General features: G+C 32.6%; 1 long non-coding RNA gene across 1 annotated transcript; it reads left to right on the top strand.

The window, feature by feature from the left end:
* Positions 1-2,810: 2,810 nt before the first annotated feature.
* On the top strand, positions 2,811-3,665 carry LOC126723419 (uncharacterized). Its single transcript, XR_007654287.1, has 3 exons — positions 2,811-2,829; positions 2,977-3,087; positions 3,603-3,665. It is a non-coding gene; the product is annotated as an uncharacterized LOC126723419 (long non-coding RNA).
* The last annotated feature ends 14,724 nt before the right edge of the window (positions 3,666-18,389 follow it).

Genomic DNA, 18,389 nt, shown 5'->3' with positions numbered 1-18,389 from the left:
AGGATATTCTCAATTAATTTAGATCTCTACATTAATAATGTAATTAATTCTAAGCTTAGGTTTTGTAATTTCCTTCCTCCCAATAAACCCTTCTTCTTTACCCCTCACAAGTCTCTGTTCTCTTTCTTCTTTTCCTGAAACCTATTGTAGTCTACCTCCTATGTAACTTCTTTTCTTGCAAACAAAATCCCAACAAAATTAGCATTATTTTGCACCTAAGCTGTCCACCTATTTCAGACCTTTGCAATACTCCTTTTAGTTCTGACTACAAAGTCTCTCTCCTTCTCTATGTATATATGTATGTATGTGTGTGAAATTTGTCTTTTACAAGTTTTCAATGGGTTATATTTTGGTTTTGAATATTTTGATTGGGATTCTTAGATGTTTTAAGTTAGAGTGTGTTTTAAGAAGGATGTGCAAAGCAAGAGGCAGCACTTGAAGCTTTCCCTTCTAATTTCTATCGAGTCTGTGTTTTTGTGAATTATGGCAGGGTAATGGTTTAGTTAAAATTTTACCCAATTTTCCTTGGAAGCGGGAATTTGGAGGATTATTTTTAGGGTGATTCAAGTGTGGTTATTAATGCTCTGTAGATTGGTTCAGAAAGTTCATCAGCAATGTCAGGACATATGATTCAATATTAGGAACATATGTCAAATTAGAATTGGCTAATCCTTTGAAAAAACGCACTTTACTTGTAATTAGGTAGTTCTAGGATGTGTTTAATGCTTCAAGGAATAAGGTTTCAAGGTGTTAAAGCCATGCAAATCTGTCCAAGAAACAAGTGAAGAAGTGCTGGTTTTTAAAACTAGACAGCTAGTATCTATTAAGGTTTAAAAAGCTGTTCTAGCCTGATGCTTGATAACTTCTCGATAGATAAGCTATTTGTTGAGATTTAAGAAAAACAGATTTTCAGCTCTGATTTTCATCCAATCCGTGGGTACATGTTTAGGCTTTCTTTTCTCACAACCCTAAACATATATAAAGGTTGTTTTAAGGGCCATCAAAGGTTACGCAAGTGTGAAGCAAAGTTATGTTCATGTAAATTATGACTGGAGATAGAATTTGCCCTAGTTCATCTTTTTCTTGAAAAAACTGTTGTGTTTGTACATCGTAGGGTTTTGTAACCAAAGAGTTTCGTGATCTTCATCGGGTGATGAACTAAAAAACTTTGCAGCCAACATCTTTATTCTCAAGTTGGTGAGTAAGCCACATATTGGGATTTGCGTATCGAATTGGTTAGTCACATACTAGGAGCCGTGCAATAAAAGGAGAGATTGTCACTACATTACAAGTTCAATTGTGTATTAGGGTAAGGGTTCAACTGTAGGTTGGTATAAGGTACTGAGATTCCTTTACTTTTAACCGCTTGTTTTGATAATAGTGGATTTTTGGAAGTGGTGAACTTAAAATCACCCAGTGGAGTTTTTGCCGTGTAGGTTTTCCCCATTAGTAAACAAATCACCGTGTCAATTTAATTTCCGCTACATTCAGTTATTTGGTGATTTGTTTGTGCTACCATGCGTATTGCATACTAATTGAATTAATAAATTAACTTGGCTAATTAATTTGTTAATTCATCACAAGGAGTCAATACATTCTTGGCCTATCAAACAACAACACCATTTGTTGAAGAAGCTAAGGCCATATTTTCCCACTTGTGAGAATGGGCATTTTTGCATACCAGGAGGGATGCAAATGAAGTTGACTATCCTTAATGCCTAAAGTATTAGGCAAGCAATACAAAAAGTTTTAATGTTGTTGTAGTTTTGCTATGTTATTTTTCTGTTTCATCATTGATAGCTATAAAGATTCTTTCTTTCTTTCTTTTTCTTTCTTTTTCTTTCTTTTTTTTTTTTTTGGGTGGCATATTGAGTTCCTGTTGGGTTTTCATTGTTGGTGGGAAAGTACCTTTTTCCTTCTCATTTTATTAGGATTTTTTTAGAAATTTACAGTTTATTGATGATTGAGTTTTTGATATCTATGTCCCTCATTGTTCCCGTTTATTTGATGTTTGATCCTTTTTAATTTTTGGCTTATAAAAAACTTCTTTAAAGATAACGTTCTTCATCTCTCTCAAAGATTCAAACAAATATGTAGCCAAATATTTTCAAAACTCCAGTGTGAATGTTCAGTTATTTATTTGTAGTTTTGGTTGTATTTTGATTAGAGCAATGGTTATTAGTTTATCTCACACACAAAATCGTGCAATAGTATTTTCCATTTTTATTATATAGTTTTTTTTTTAAAAAACCAACCTTTCACAATTTGGATTTATTCATACATTGCGCATAACCTATCCTCTCTCCCGTCCATCTTCCTTCCCACTGTCACTCTCTCATATGTAGACCCAACATAGTAATACCCTGCAAGGGCATGAGCATGTCTGCCATCTCCAACCCAACCTTGGTATCAGACCATTCTCTATTGGTAATCTTTAATTAATCTATGACTAATTTTGTTTCCTATTGTACATAATTATGTTTGCTGTCAATTTTGGGATTTTGATTCCTAACCCTTTTTCCTCTCTATTTCTTTTTTTGGTTGAAGTCAAGGAAGCACCCTAGAAGTTCAAATACTACCACCTGAGTTGTTATTAGGGTTTTTCAATTTATAGGTTTTGTAAAGCATGGAGAGACAGAATAGAGGGCCATCACCACCGGCCTACAGCCATCGTTAGACAGTGGAACCACTAGGGGTAAGACCCTACAATTCAATCAAACCCTGATCTATCTCCTTATTGTATTCTTAGTTATTGTAAAATGAACTCTTTTTTTTTTTTGGTTCTTTCGGTTTTATTGATTCTTTTTTGCAATAAGAGTTCATAACCAAGTAAGTATGTTATTCATAAATTACCATTTTTTTCTTTCCTTTCTTTTAATATATATATATATATATATATTTATCAAAGTTTAGGCAATTTCTCTACCTATGTGCGTAAGATTTTCTTTCTTAATCTTCTTCTTCTATTCTGTTTAGAATTGGTTTTTGTGGAATTGCATAATCTGGTGTATTTAGTATTCTTTTCCATTGCCAACATTAATGTTGAAGCAGTTTAAGAAACCAAAAGGCAAAGAAAAATCTATGGAGGTATTCCCTAGAATTTTGATATTCTTCGCTTGGGTTATAATTTCGTATTCTTTGAGGATTTTCAGTTTAGTTGGATATAAAGTTTCATATTTTGATATTCTTCTTATGGGTTTTAATTTCATGTATTCTTTGAGTATTTTCAGTTTAGTTGGATATATAAAAGTTTCATATAAATAAATGATAATATATGATGAATGGCCCTTGATGTAAATTATACTAAATTTGGTTAAAAATTTAGATGTCATTTAAAGTAGAATTATAAGTTCAGTTGTTTGATGCAAGGTGTTTTACCTTGTCATCTGTCATCTATTGTTGTGTGAAATTATTATAGTGAGCAAAAGATAATCTCTCTTCCTTGATTTTCCTAAGCACATACCTCATTTTAAATGACTTAGAATTTTTTTTTTTTTGGCCCTAAATACTTTTTCCCTTAGAACTTGGCTGACAATGTTAAAACCATGCCTTTTATTTTTTATATTTATGCAAGTTCATTCATTATTTTTTTATGTTTGCAGTATTAGGTGAAGCATATCAAGTTTTAAATGATCCATTACATCTTCTCAAAAAAAAAAAAAAAAAGAGAGATCCATTGATCGAGATGGAAAAAATTTGCATATCTAAATATGATTTTATGTTTGCACTTATGGAAAAATTTGTGACTCATATTACCATTAAAGTAGAGTGAGGATTCTACAAGTAGAACAATATTTGAATTTCAAATCCATTTCCTCTACTTTAGGTTCATGGAATTACCCCAAGTTTTATCCAGGTCTCTAACAAATTCCCTAATTGTGGGGCAAGGCTGATTAACCCCCTCAAAATCAAAAGACCAAGAAACAGTAACCAAACCTTTAGAACCCACTAAAACCTCACCCTTTCCTTCCATCACAACCTGAGTTGCAAGAGCCACCACTGCTAATGTCATTGGGTTGCGAGGAGGTTGGGCCCATACCGCTGCCGAAATTGACTCAATGGAAGCCTAGGACACCGTCGCTGACAAGTTCAGTTCGTTTTGTGACTGGGTAGGCCAACTCGGGCTCATCTGAACACAATAGCCACCATTACCTGCGATTTTTGGCACCGATATTGCAGTTTCCATGACTATTGGAGTCACCGAAACCATCTCAAGTTGCCTTGGTGGCGGAGGCAAGACCATTGAGCACATTGGCTGCATCGTGGGGCTTGATCCACTCTTTTCTAAGCTCCGGTCAGTGGGAGATGAAGTCTTAATTCCATCACCAACAAACGGCCCTAAGAGAACTGGGCAAGGTTTGTCTTGATTTGTATTAGAACAGTCACCTCCCTCAAAGACAAATGGGCTTGACAAAATCGACCTAGAAGCACTCTTAAAATTGCCCATTAAGGGTAAGTGGGCTTCCGAACATTCCTGGCCCATCCCCACAGGACCTAATTGATAGCACGTTTACCACACTTATAACGATCCTTTTTATTTTTTGGCTAGACTAGAGATGAATGTTTACATCAAATTGTGTACTTGATGGTGCACTCACCACATTTTGATACTAAATAATTTTACTTGCTACAAAATTGTAAAATTTTGTATCAGAACTAAATTTGTCCAAGACCCACTGGTAGCTTATGTAACTTGCCAAAAATAAAAAACTTGATGGTGTAGGCATTTGTTCTTGATATAATGTGTTTTACTTCATACATTGTAGGTAGTGAAAATGGGCTATCAAGCAACTTTCATATTTTCCTTTGTGGGTTGGCTGCTAGGACGTATGCCAAACATGTATGTCATCCACTTGATGACCTCAAAAAAAGTTTCCATGTAGATCTCTTGCATTCTTGAAATTTTTAATCCAGCATGGTTATATGAGAACAAATTTTAAGGTCATAAAAATTCACTTTGACCTGAGGCTAAAAAAATCTGTGGCTAAGGTGTTGTAAGTTACGAAATATATGCCAATAATTGTCATGGTTTACTCATAAATTCCATATTGCAATGCCACAATAACATATAACTATTACAAATTCTGATATAGAATTTCATTGAAGGTTAAAGATAGCACAAGATTGATCATATTTGATAATTACATATAATGATAATCTCTCAGACTATCACACACAAAAAAAAACATAAAAATTTAATATAATATTTTTTAAGATACTCATACTTAAGCACGGGTTAGCGACTAGTATTATATATTGTGGTACATGTTATATACTCAATAGCTTTCTTGTGTATCGCACGGGTTAGTGACTAGTCTATGTATCTATATATTTATATATAATAATAAGTGAAACTAAGAGAAACTCAAATTAGAATTTCAAATTAGAATTTCAATTTTGCGCCATGTATCTAGATTTATGTGGGGATCACACCATAGTTATCCTACCAAGTGTCCATTATGAATAAATTATTTATGCAATATTTTTATTGCATTTGACCATCATCCAATCAAAGTCATGAACATAAATTTTTTCTCAATTTGATTGTTTGATTAACGTCTCATTGATTTGGGCCTACAAGTTGGCATCTATAGGTGGAACATCTTTGAATTGAAAGAGACCAATTCCATCTTCTAATTCTTCTCCAACCACAGCAAATCCATCAACTATAATAAGAAAATTTTAGATTTTGATTGTTTTTGCAATTGTGGCATTCATTTAGTTTTGGAGGAGATTTGAAAGTAATGGTGTATCCCTTCAATGGATTTAGTTTTGATTAGGGTTTTTGGGTTGTTACTTTTTTTAGTTTTGTATTGGGTATTTTGGTTAAATTAATTTTGTGTATCCATGTATTGTTTTTCTAAAAACAAGTATTCAACTTTATATAATTATTTTAATTTTTCTGTTGTTGTTGTTGTCCATGTCTGTGATTTTTTATGATTGTCCTCATATCGTTTCGTTTCTAACTTTATTAAGTGAGTGAGAAAATTATTCTCTAATGACCTGTTTGTTCTCTTTCATTTCAGTTTGATTGTGTGTGTCTGTATATATTCACTATACGCTTTGGTTGTGATGTTTATAAATGAGAAGTTGAAAGAATTAAGAGAATTCTTGATGGGTAATCTTATTTTGGCTAAGAACCTTATTTTTTTTTTTAGCTTTATCTACTGTATCCATGAAAGTTTTTGTGGTCTGACACTTTGGTGCGTAAATGTAATAGAAGTTGGAATAGATAAAAAAACAACACACACACACACACACACACACACACATATATATATATATATAATTTTTTTTCTGGTTTTTTAAAAGTAAGAAAGATAGTGATTATTCACCTCAATCGAGCCATATAATAGTTATATTAGTTAAGTTTAGTTTTGGTTCGTTAATGATTTTATTTTGTAATGCTATTTGTTATATATATCATCCTATTTAAGTTTATGGGTGTTCAGAGTTGCAAAAGCAAGTGGTTTTTATTTCTTAATATATGCTGTAAACTATAAATTTTTATTAGAACATTAAATCTATTATTTTCTAGAGAAAATCCATTGAATTTCAATTATGGTCTAATTTTTTACCATGTTTCATAAAAAAAATTTTAAAAAAAAATTCTTAATTTGGTGCATAAGTATTTACTACATGCTAAAATTGAGGGAACCAATAAAAAAGGCTTGAAATAATATCCATAACATTCTAAACAAGCGTATAAGGATCACATGTCAGATAGAATTAGACAAAAAACTCTTAATTCATATTATTTTCTTTAGTAAAGGGGGGAATTCAAACATTGCAATTGTGTACAAGAGATTGAGAATGTGTGGTAAGATAACTTGCAAATTTGTGATTTAACATCATGTTATCTAATATAATTCCACCATAACATTTTTGCTATTAGAATTGATAGATGCAACAAGTTCTCATGTGATTCAATATAATTCCACTATAACATTTTTCTTTTACGATTAATAGATGCAACACTATAACTTTTTTTCTTTTACAGTTAATAGATCCAACCAATTGTACAAACATTAACATTAATAAATGGCTAAAAGTAATTCATATGTAAGAGTTTAAGACCACTTTATCATCATTGCATACATAAACATAATACAAAACTTTAGCATTACTAGAAATGAGGTACTTTTAAATGTGGATTTCAATTTTGTTTCTGTTTCAAATACCAATTGATAAACAAACAATTTCATTACTTCAAATTTTTTTTAAAGAGATTGTTATCAACCATAGTGTTTCATGCTATCAAATTCCTTATACAACATTCAGAACAATGATCTTTTAAAGAAATTCAAATGAATACTCATAAAATTGTTCCATTTTTTGTTGTTCTTTATCAATATTGTTCAACATTTCCGTGCATATGCACAAGTTACATGTTAATATATATTAATAGTCAAAACTTAGAGAAAATCGATTTAGAATCCTTAATACATGTTTTAAATTATACAAGAAATATTTTAAAAAAATTGCATACCAAACACCAGAAAACATTCTCAAGCGCATTTTCAAGGTCGTTACCAAACACTGGAAAATAAGACAGTTTTTTAGAAAATGCTCTTTGGAAAATAAACTATTTTCCAGAAAACGTTAATGCTGAAACAAACAGAGCGTAAAGTATAATTTTTAGCCATGTATCCCAAATTTCTTCTCAATTTTGATGCTAAATGTGGGGACCACACCATAAATATTCATTTAGGTGTCCATTATCAATACATCACTTCTAGATTTATCTTGGAAGAGCAGATAAGAATTGTAGAGTTCTTTTCCATCCAAGTGTCCACCTAAAACAAAAACAAAAACTTCTAGTTGTGCCAAAATTTAAGTCCTACACAACTAACTAACAATACATATTAACACAAGGGTTTAGGAATTCGTTGATATACATCTCCCCTGGTTTTTTATGAATACTATAGAATTTGAAAGGGATCTCTCCACATTTCTAATGCATCATTTTGGGTATTCAAAGGGTTACTTCTATATTTTATATAGAAAGAAGTTTTCGTTCCCTTCCATTATCCTTTTTGTACAAATTTTTAATAGTCCTAACTTCTGCTCTGCAAAATGCTTCCGAAGCATTACCAAGGTTTTCTTATTCCTTTCCTTCCATGGCTTCACTAAATTTCTATATTTGTTAATATTTTCGTTTGAAAGTGGTATTCTAATTTTTGTGCTTCTTTAACTAAGAAAAAGAGATCTATGCGTATCAAACGAAACTATCAGTATATATAAAATATAAAAAAACAAAACAAAAAACTCATTTACGTGTATTAAAACATTAAATAATTAAAACAAATCAAATAATTATTAAATAAGTCATGTAACTAAAAATAAACATTTCTCATTTATTTAAGATGTCATATAATATAAGTTGAGGGACAGTAGAAATCCTCACACTCAGTGTCTAAAAAAGAAAGTGAGAGTGAGAGTGAAGCAACTACTCCCATATTACATTATAAAGTAGACAACATTCTGAAAAGACTCCCTGTTGAGCTTAAAGTCCAAATGCCTCCTCAGCTACTGCATTCTCTGGTGGTGGTGGTGGGAGTGGGTTGACCACTACATCTCTAACACGATTGCTCTTTATTTTGTGTGTCACCCAATGGCATAGAAAACACACAAAAGCAAGGAAGATAAGGGCAACCCATATGATGATGGCGGTGATCTCATTCTTCGGGGAAAAATCATCAGAGGGCATTGATGGAGTTGGGGGAGTAGTGATTGGAATAGGGTGAGAGCTGTTGGAGGTAAAGACTGAGAGAGGCATGTTTTTGGGAGAAGAAGAGGCCGTGGAAGTGAGGGAGAGTGAGTAGTTTCTGCATGCAAGTCTACGTTGAAAAGTTTATATAAGAGCTCTATATATAGCGGATCATTCTACTGTTGGTATCCACCCAAATCTTAGCCGCATATTTTTATTCTTTCAAATCCTGACCGTTTATTCAAGTTTAAGTAATAAACCCGTTACCGGTAGACTAGGTTAGTATATAAAAGCCAAAAAAAAAAAAACTCTGATTGCTTCTTCTTCTCCCATGTCCGTCAACTTCACTTCATCCCGTCGGCGTCCTCATTTACTCGCCGCTGAGAATTTTTTAAGGGATCAACTCGTTTTGATTTTGTTTAAGGTAAGAATCAATTAATCAAACAAAATCCTAATTTTTCTGTCATTGTTTTGTGCCATTTTTTCTTTTTTTGATTTTTGAGAAAATTTTGGAATTTCGCTCTTAAATTTCTTTTCACTGTAACGTTGGCAAATTTCTGTGCTGGTGAGTCTCTTAGTATTCTGGTGTTAATACTTTGCTTGCGTGATGTGATGTCTCTTTGCGCTTATCTAACCTGTGCAGTGGGGGCTCTCACTTTCATTTAGACAACTTACATATATGTTCTGGGTCAATGTTATATTATGCTGAGGTTTTTTATTTTGAGGGGCTATTATGCTGAGGTTAATGATGATTTTGGTCAAAAGGAAAAGGACTATGAAAGTTTGACTCCTAAAGGATGGTTGGCTGAATTTTGACTTTTTCTCCTTCAAACCTACAATTAGGCAGCAGGAACTTTAAGAAAGTGTGGGGATCTATGGGCGGTAGCTTGGGGTTGCGGTTGGGGTTGCAGATTGGGAAAGAACTTATGGGCATGTGTGTGTGGAAAAGAAACGAAGTGATGACTTTGAGTTTGAGCATATTTGATTTGCTTTATTGGTTTTAAGTTCGTTGATACTTCCATTATCATGCACCTCAGTGTATAGGATATATGACCCTTGTGAAAGATTTATTCTTTTGTTACAAATTTGACCTTAGTTCAAGAATTTTAATACTCTGGGCTTTTTCTTAAGTCAACAAAAGGAACTAGGTGTGCTTAAAACTTAGTTTACTTGCTTAAGATTTATTTATTTATTTATTTTTAGTTGGATGCTCTTATCCCTTTTTTTTGCATTATTCCCTGATATTGTTATGTTCCTTCATTGCATTCCGGTTTGACTGTGATTAGAAAAAGATTGAAGCATGGGTCTAAGGCAGTTGTATAGGTAATCTCAAATGCAGAATTCCCATTTTGTTTGCAAATTTTTCTTAACGTTGTATTTGCATGCTTTATGTATGTTGTTATTTAGATCTGGATTATTTCATCACTCAGTAATCCAGGTTATTTATTTATTTATTTATTTATTTTTGTGTCTGCAGTTCTTATCATGTTTTTCGGCCATAAAGATGAAAGAGTAAGGTCTTCACTTCTGCTTAAGTGTAGTTCTGAACCTCTCTTTTGTACTTCTGTTTGTGTATAATAACATCTTTATTGTTGAAAAATTAGATTGTCTTGTGAAAATGCAGTTATGTATGCACAATTTAAATTAGATTGGTAATTAGTAGAATTGTTGTTTTTAGGACAAGATTCATGTTTCCTCTGATTTTTTCCACCACCCTCTGTTCCTATATTAATGTATTTCCTTGGAAATTTTCATTATAACAGTTATAGATACTGCAAACTTGCGTAGGTGAAACAGTTATGCATTTTATTAATGCCTATAGTGCCCTGATGCAAGTAGTATCAATTTGCCTCATTATAACAGTTATAGATACTGCATAGGTGGACACGACTATAATACTATATGCATATACGATAATCAATAAGTTGAGTCTAGGTACAAATTAAGTTGATGTTTACCCGTGTGATTATTTTCTTCATCATTAGGAGCTGACCTGTTTCATGCATCTTTAATGTTTCTGTCTTAGTTGCATTAGAGTATATAGCTTACTATCTTTTTTTCTGCCATAACTTTTTAGGCTATAGAACACCTTATACATTCAATATTCCTTGGTGCTTTTGGTTTAAATTTACTTTTTGGTTATTGCATTTTCAGTTCTAGCTTAACTTGCTTTGATAATGACACTATTTAATCTATAATTCTTCCCGGATTCAGAATTGCTATTGCTTATAGTTTAAATTGGTTAGGATTGAACACTGATGCTATCACTGTTCAAAAAAACTCTCTTCATGAAGATTTGGAATTCTTCTGTCTCTATAATAATATTGAGATTGTATTCACTTAAGTATTTTTAATAATTTAAATTGAAGAAAATATATATTTATTACATATCCTGATTTACAACTAAACTTACAAACTCTTAATTGCTTATATTCAAACTTGAGGGGGCCAAAGTTCTTTGTTCAAAATTTTAAAATGTTAGAATATTAATACTAAAGGTTGACAACGATGTATTATTAGCATTAATTTTTTATTTTTTTTGTATTTTTTCTTTTTTTTTAAAAAAATCAGTAATAGATATTATAATCAAGAATAAATTAATGCTAATAATGCATCGTTAAAGTAAATTTTTAAAAGACACCAACTAATCCAAGTGAGCAGTAGATCTTTAAAAAAATAAACTTTTTTCATGGATTGAGTTAAAGACACCAACTGGTCCAAGTTGCTAGTGACACTAATTGGTGTGTGGATGGAGTGATTAGCAGCATAGGAGTTGTTTCTGTAACTATGGGGTGGAGTTACTTGAAAGTGACAAAAAGCTCTCTAATGAGAGGTAGAAATTAGGTAGAGGTTATTGGTTTTTTGTGATTTGTTTTGCTAGTATTTATAATTGATTTGTTATATATATATATATATATATATATTTTTTAACTTAGACTGTGTCCAAAGAATTTTTTTCTGAAGGGCATCTTGAGAAACTAAAAAAATGTCTTGAATGATGACAAAAGGCCAAGCAATGGGTCTTCTAAATTCTAATGATGCTACGTTTGTATTGCCTTATATTTTTATTTATTTTTAAATCTTTAGAAGGCATTACTTCTTTGCAACAATTATTTATTCGTTATTTTCAATGTTTTATCTCTATAAGGCCCAATTTGACTAAGGTAGATAAGTTCTGTTTAAGCATTCAGCTGTTTTAATGACCTTATCTTGGTTCAAATGTTGATTTTGGACTGTGATTTGTACACAAAATTAGCTTCGCAAAGTGCTCTCCGAGGATAGAGCTAATTTAATCCCCCATTTACTACAAATGGCTTACTTCTAGTCTCCACCCTTAGTTTAAGCTAAAATAATGTTGCAGAAATATACGAAGAACTTCCTTTAATGGAACCAAGCGTTGCTATATAGTATATGTAAGGTCTGCAGAGTGTTGAAGGCTTGAAGCAAAAGTCATCCACCCAAAGAATGGCAGGAAGACGCACAGAGTTGGAGTTGGAGAGAAGTACCATTTCCGAACATGATCCTAATCTAAGCAATCATGACTGGAACTGGTTAATATACTCTACTGTTTTCATTTTCTTCTTTACTTCATACATATACTATCTTCAATATTGTCTTATTATTAGTTTATTAACACCACCACCTTTCCACTAAAAGTTAATCAAGTTTAAGCGATATACATGAAGAAGTTAGCTTGCAATGAGTGAATTGATACTGTGATGGAGGGCTGTCTTAGGAATAAGATGACACGGTGAGAGTTATGTTTATATGAATTACTAGTACACAAAGCTGTCTCACAGGGTGGGATCAAAACTACGTATGTAACCACACATTTCCTTGAGGACAAGCCAGTTAATTCTTTGATGAAGCACAACAATTATTCCTCACAACCCAAATCCTTTGGAAACTAACCATATTTAAACACCCCCCACCCCCCCCCCCCCCCTGTTATAGCTTATTGGGTGCTCCTCCAGTTAGCCGCAGCACCATGCCAAAAAAAAAAGGTCTGGTAATTTCTTCTAATAAACTTGGCGTCATATTCTAACAACGGCGTGGAGATTGGTACTCATGAGAGACTTGAGAAGAGCCCGTTGCAGCAGGATTTCCATGGTGTTGCGGCTTCCAGAGGTTTGGTCGGTTCAAACTTCAAACTTCAAATTTCAAACTGGGTTGCAGCTTATCAATTATCTCCAGTTGCTAGCTAGTAGGCTGGGTGGTGATTTTGTGTAGTTTTTTTGAGGTGGAGTCTTTGTTATTGATTTGGTTGGTGCTGCTCGCACCTTGTTTTGTTAATTTCTTATAGCCTGGTTTGTTGTCAAGGATGTTAGTGCTGTGATTTGCACCCTGTTCTGTTGTCTAGTGTTTTAATATGTTCTGTTGTGGTGTTTGTTATGGTGTGGCTGGGGCTTGGGTCTCTTTTGTTGTTTCTGGCTCTGTTTGCTGCTTGGCAGCATGTTTTCAATAATATTCTATTTCTTATTGGAAGGCGGAATCTTAGTGTACTTTAAATGTAAGTGATTAGACTAGAGTTTTTTTGGCAAACTGGAGTCTGAATTCCGAAACTCTTGCCAATTGCAACAATTCCTATTCCATATCAGAATTGGGATCTCCTTATCGGTAACATAGCTTACTTTTTCTTGTGGCACTAAATTCCATAGCATGCCTGCTATTGAGAGGAAAAAGTTTGGCTGCGAAAGGATGGTTGGCTGGATATTGAGTTTTTCTCCTTCAAACCTACAATTAGGCAGCAGGAACTTTAAGAAAGTGTGGGGATCTATGAGCGGTAGCTTGGGATTGGGGTTGCTGATTGGGAAAGAGCTTGTGGGTATGTGTGTGTGTGTGTGTGTGTGTGGGGGGGGGGGGGGGGGGGGGGGGGGGTGGTGGTGGCATTTAATATATGATTTGCTCCTTCCTTTTGGTAATCAAGTTGGTACTTGGTATTATTGAATTAGAAATAACGATTTTACATGTCCCTATTAATCAGGCGCAAAATGAAACATAGTTGACGTGTGGAAAAGGAAAGAAGTGATAGCTTTGAGGTTCAGCATATTTGGTTTGCTTTATTGGTTTTAAGTTCTTTGATACTTCCCTTATCATTCACTGCAATGTATAGGATATATGATCCTTGTGAAAGATTTATTCTTTTGTTACAAATTTGACCATAGTTCAAGAATTATAATACTTTTGGCTCTTTCTTAAGTCAACTAAGAGGAACTAGGTGTGCTTAAAACTTAGTTAACTTGCTTAAGATTTTGTTTTTATTTTTAGTTGTATGCTCTTATTCCTATTTTTTTGCATTATTCCCTGATATTGTTATGTTCTTTCATTTCATTCAGGTTTGACTGTGATTGGAAAAAGATTGACGCATTCGTTGGGTCTAAGACAGTTGTATGGGTAATCTCAAATGCAGACCCATCAGAGGAGAAAGGAATGAAGAAGAGAGATTAAAGATTAAGAGCAACTACAAAGTTGTTTTATTTAGGTACTTATCTTTTAGGTGCAACAGTTTCAAGCACACAGAGTAGCTGTAGGATATATCATTTAATTATTAGCTTACTTAAACACAGAACCTAAGTTGAAATAAAAACTAACCAATGTAATAAGATTAAACAATTACACTCATATATAATTTAAACGTTATCCTCTACATAGATATTAATAATGAATGCTTGGACTTGGAAAAGAAAAGCATTGGAGTAGGCTTGAGTGTTATAGTTGAAGAATCACCTAAAAGGATAAAACATAAGTCGTTGGTCTCTGACTTGTGAAACATAATAACTTTACAACAAATGTCTTTTAACCTTTCTGCTTTCTTTTTAGTTTTTTCCTTTACAATGCTGACATGTATGATGCTAATCACAAATTGGTTCATCCAACTCATGGCACTTTGAATTTCTAGCTCAATAATATCTCTTGTAAATTGTAATTGATTTAAATTACATAACCCTTTATACCTGAGGCACCTTATTGTTCAATGAAATGCTTTGAAAGAGATATTTGGAACTTAGTACCGCTGTATCTGATGTGGTGCAAATGGAGGGAATGTAATCGATGTGCGTTTGAAGATGTGGATAGTTTGGAAGACCGACTGCTTGCTATTTTAGTGGTTATTGGTTTGATTGTACTCAGGCTTGGGGACTCACATCTTGTGACTCCATCTCTTTGTTCATTAGTTCTTCTAATTGGTTTTTTATTTATTTATTTTATTTATTTTTTATTTCATTATTATTTATTTTTTGTAGTTCTTCTTTTTGTACTTCTAGGCTACTATGTGTTTTTCCTGCATATTGTAGTGTCTTTAAATATAACTTTTTTTTACCTATCCAAAAAAAAAAAAAAAAAAAATGTAAATTCTGGAGTTTTACAATATCTAGAGTGGACAGTAAGAGCCTGTTTGTTTAGGCATTTAGAGAGCTTGAAATGGTAGTTTAGCAAAACGTTATTCCGATGATGCATTTGGCTAGGCAATATCTGCTGGATTGTGTTTTTAATTCTGCTGATTTTCGCGATTTAGAAAATGCAATTTCTCATTACTTTTTCAACATTGCACAATTTGCAAGATTGAGTTACCACTAATTTTTTCAGCTGAAAACCTAAATTAGCCTCAACTTCATGCTTAATGAACAAAATACTGGCCTATCCCTTCCCCATATATATATATATATATATATATATATACCTCCTCAATCCTTGGTTCTCTCTTCATTAGTTTCACAATATTTGGTTCTCTGTTCTTTGTTCTTGCTCAGTTGCTCTGCTTCGATTATCGTTGTTGTTCTTCATCACAATTTCCAAGTTACCATTCTCCATTACCCTTCTCTGAATTTATGATATTGATTAGGGCTTTTTGTATGTTAGTTTACATGACTGATTGAACTCAAATTATTAGAACATATCTTGACTGAGGGATTTATCGTTGCTGCTGCTGTTTCTTTACGGGGTTGTGAAGTTTAAAAGAAAATTTCAGATAGATGGGGTTGATCAAAGCCATTTGGATTGGATGGGATTAGTTTTTTCTTGTTGAATAGTAGATGGGTTTTAAGAAAATTTCAGGTAGATCTTACTCTAGGATTAGATTTTTACCTTCATTTATTTTTTGTATTAGAAAATTTTCTGATTTGAAACAATCTCTGGGTACGGTTGGTTCCATGCAAAACATTTGAAGATTGATTGTTACATTTATGTATTACTCAACGCTAGATGATGCTTGATGTTGTTTGCTTTTAGCTGTTAGTGTATTAGAGACATATCAATATATGGAGATATATATTAGAGACATAAAATGATTCGGATATAATAGAATGACAAAAAATAACATATTTTTTTCCCCTTCATCTTAGCTTGTTAAGATTTCATGGTTGACCCCAAAGGTTTAGGAATAAAGACTTCTTCTTCTTCTTGTTTTTATTTTTATTTTTAATTTTAATAAGTGGATAGTGGTGGAAGAGGAAGTGGGGTTTGAACCACGGACATGAGATACCACAAACCACAAAGCTATCACTTATTATTATAAGTTGGAAAACAAACATTATGTTTTTTGGTTTAATTTGAATTTTTGCTTCTTCAGGAAAGACCTCATTTTACATCTAGTATAACAACAAATGTAGGTGTCTCGCGAAATAGACCTTCAATGATTGGTGTATTGAAAGATGCTTGTCTGTCAAGAACAATTCCTATTTGCAAGACAACAAAAGAAGACCTGATACTAATTAGGTCAATGTCAAATAACATTTATCCTCAATCAGTAGCAGCTCCCGGTCTTCATGTAACTTCTTTGTCTTCATGTAATTTCTTTGTTATATATTTTGGCATGTTAGATGTAATCATAGCCATACTTGATATCAGAATAAAAGAATTATTTTCACCAGAATATAATGTCATAATAAGATTTGTGAAAATGGTCATTCAAACTTGTGCATTAACTAAATGAACTAAGTTTGAAGTTTGATCAGCTAAATAACCAAGTTTGAATAAAACTAAACTTGACTCAATATATTTGTGATCCTAATATTTCCAGTATTTAATTATGTAAATTTATAGCAAATTTGTCAAAAGATGCATAATTATTTTCTTATTTAGAACAATGAAGGTTAATATGTTAGCCAAATTTAGAACTAAGTACTAGCTTTTTTTTATAGGGAAAAATAAGTAATGGTGGATCCCATCAAGTTGATCTTATTTGTTGGGTTGTACAGCTTGCAGTTCTCCAAATGAAAAGCTTTTTACATCACAGTTACATTGGAGCTACGGGAAACATCAATGTCTATAATCCTGAAGTTGAGGAGGGAAGCACCAGCTATGCCGAAATGTATGTCATTAACGACACAGGCAATAATTTGAATTCTATCAGAACGGGATGAATGGTGATTTAAATTTATACTATTTATTGATATTTGCACCTTAATCTTTGATGATTTATCTAGGTCCAATTTTGAATTTGCAATAAACAGTAGGCATTTTTAATGAAGAAAAAGGGGGTCGTTATTCTTTGGTGAATAAGATGTCATTTATATTGAGGGAACAATTGTTTTACCATTGATTAGGTTATTATGAACAAACAATTAATTTTGTTATTGGATAAAAAAAAATTTCAAGCTCTAATATCCATGGGAACAGAATGAGTGAAATGTATTGGTAAAGAAATGGTTATCAGAAGATTGATAATCAAATACAAATGGAACGTAATCAGATTTTTCAAAAGAATAATGTGTGTACTTCTTGATTTAAACAAGTTTCTCCAAGTCTATACAAGGGTACGGGGTATTCTTATATCTTTACATATTGGACAGTAAGTTTCTATACTTTCATTTGCACACATTTATAATTTATTATATAACTTTTTGCTTGTGGTATATATATGTTTCTTGTTTCCTAGTGTTTCAATCCATTGAATTTTTAGATACTATAAGTTCTTTTGAAAATTATACGTGGCATTACTTGTTGGTATACTAACAATGCCTTTGAAAATTACAGACTGGTGGTGCTCAGGCTGCTTCAACATTGGTTGTCCAGGTTTTGCGCAAGTTGACGAAAGAGTTTATATCTGGGTCACCTATAAGTAATGTATCCATTCCTAACGGTCCTCAATTTAAGATAGCAGTCTCTATTTTAAAGGTAAATCTATCATTAATTATAATTGCATATTATTTTATTTTGTAATATTATCTTTCTATGTATATTAAGGGTGCACTTGAATTAACCGTTAGAAAACAGTATTTTGAGTTTAAAATGAGCATTTATAAAAAATTTATGAGGAGTTGTGATTGCAAAACAGAGTTTTGGGTTTTAAAAACGTTTTTTTTTTTTTTTTTTTCCTCCCAAAATGCCTAACCAAATGGACCCTAAATTTTGAAACAAAGTTTGAAAAAGTTTCTTAGAGTTTTGTGACTTTGATCATATACTCTTGCTCATTTATGTGACCAGAGGAAGATGGTAATTGGTGGGTAACAGAAGATAGTACTAATATTGGATATTTTCTGGCAGCAATATTTAATAATTTTGTTGGCCTGAAACTGTTGTTTGGGGAGGGGCTGCTGTTAGTGCCCCAAATGGAATTAGCCCACCCATGGGATCTGGAATATTCTAGATTACGATTATAAACATACAAGTCAATTTAGATTGATCCAATATGTAAATGGTTCTGCTGTGCTAGATGGACCTCATGAATATAGCTATGATA

The sequence above is a fragment of the Quercus robur genome, chromosome 4, assembly GCF_932294415.1.
Source record: "Quercus robur chromosome 4, dhQueRobu3.1, whole genome shotgun sequence".
NCBI lineage: Eukaryota > Viridiplantae > Streptophyta > Magnoliopsida > Fagales > Fagaceae > Quercus > Quercus robur.
The sequence above is the reverse complement of the archived record's forward strand: the minus strand, read 5'-3'. Positions and strand labels throughout refer to the sequence as shown.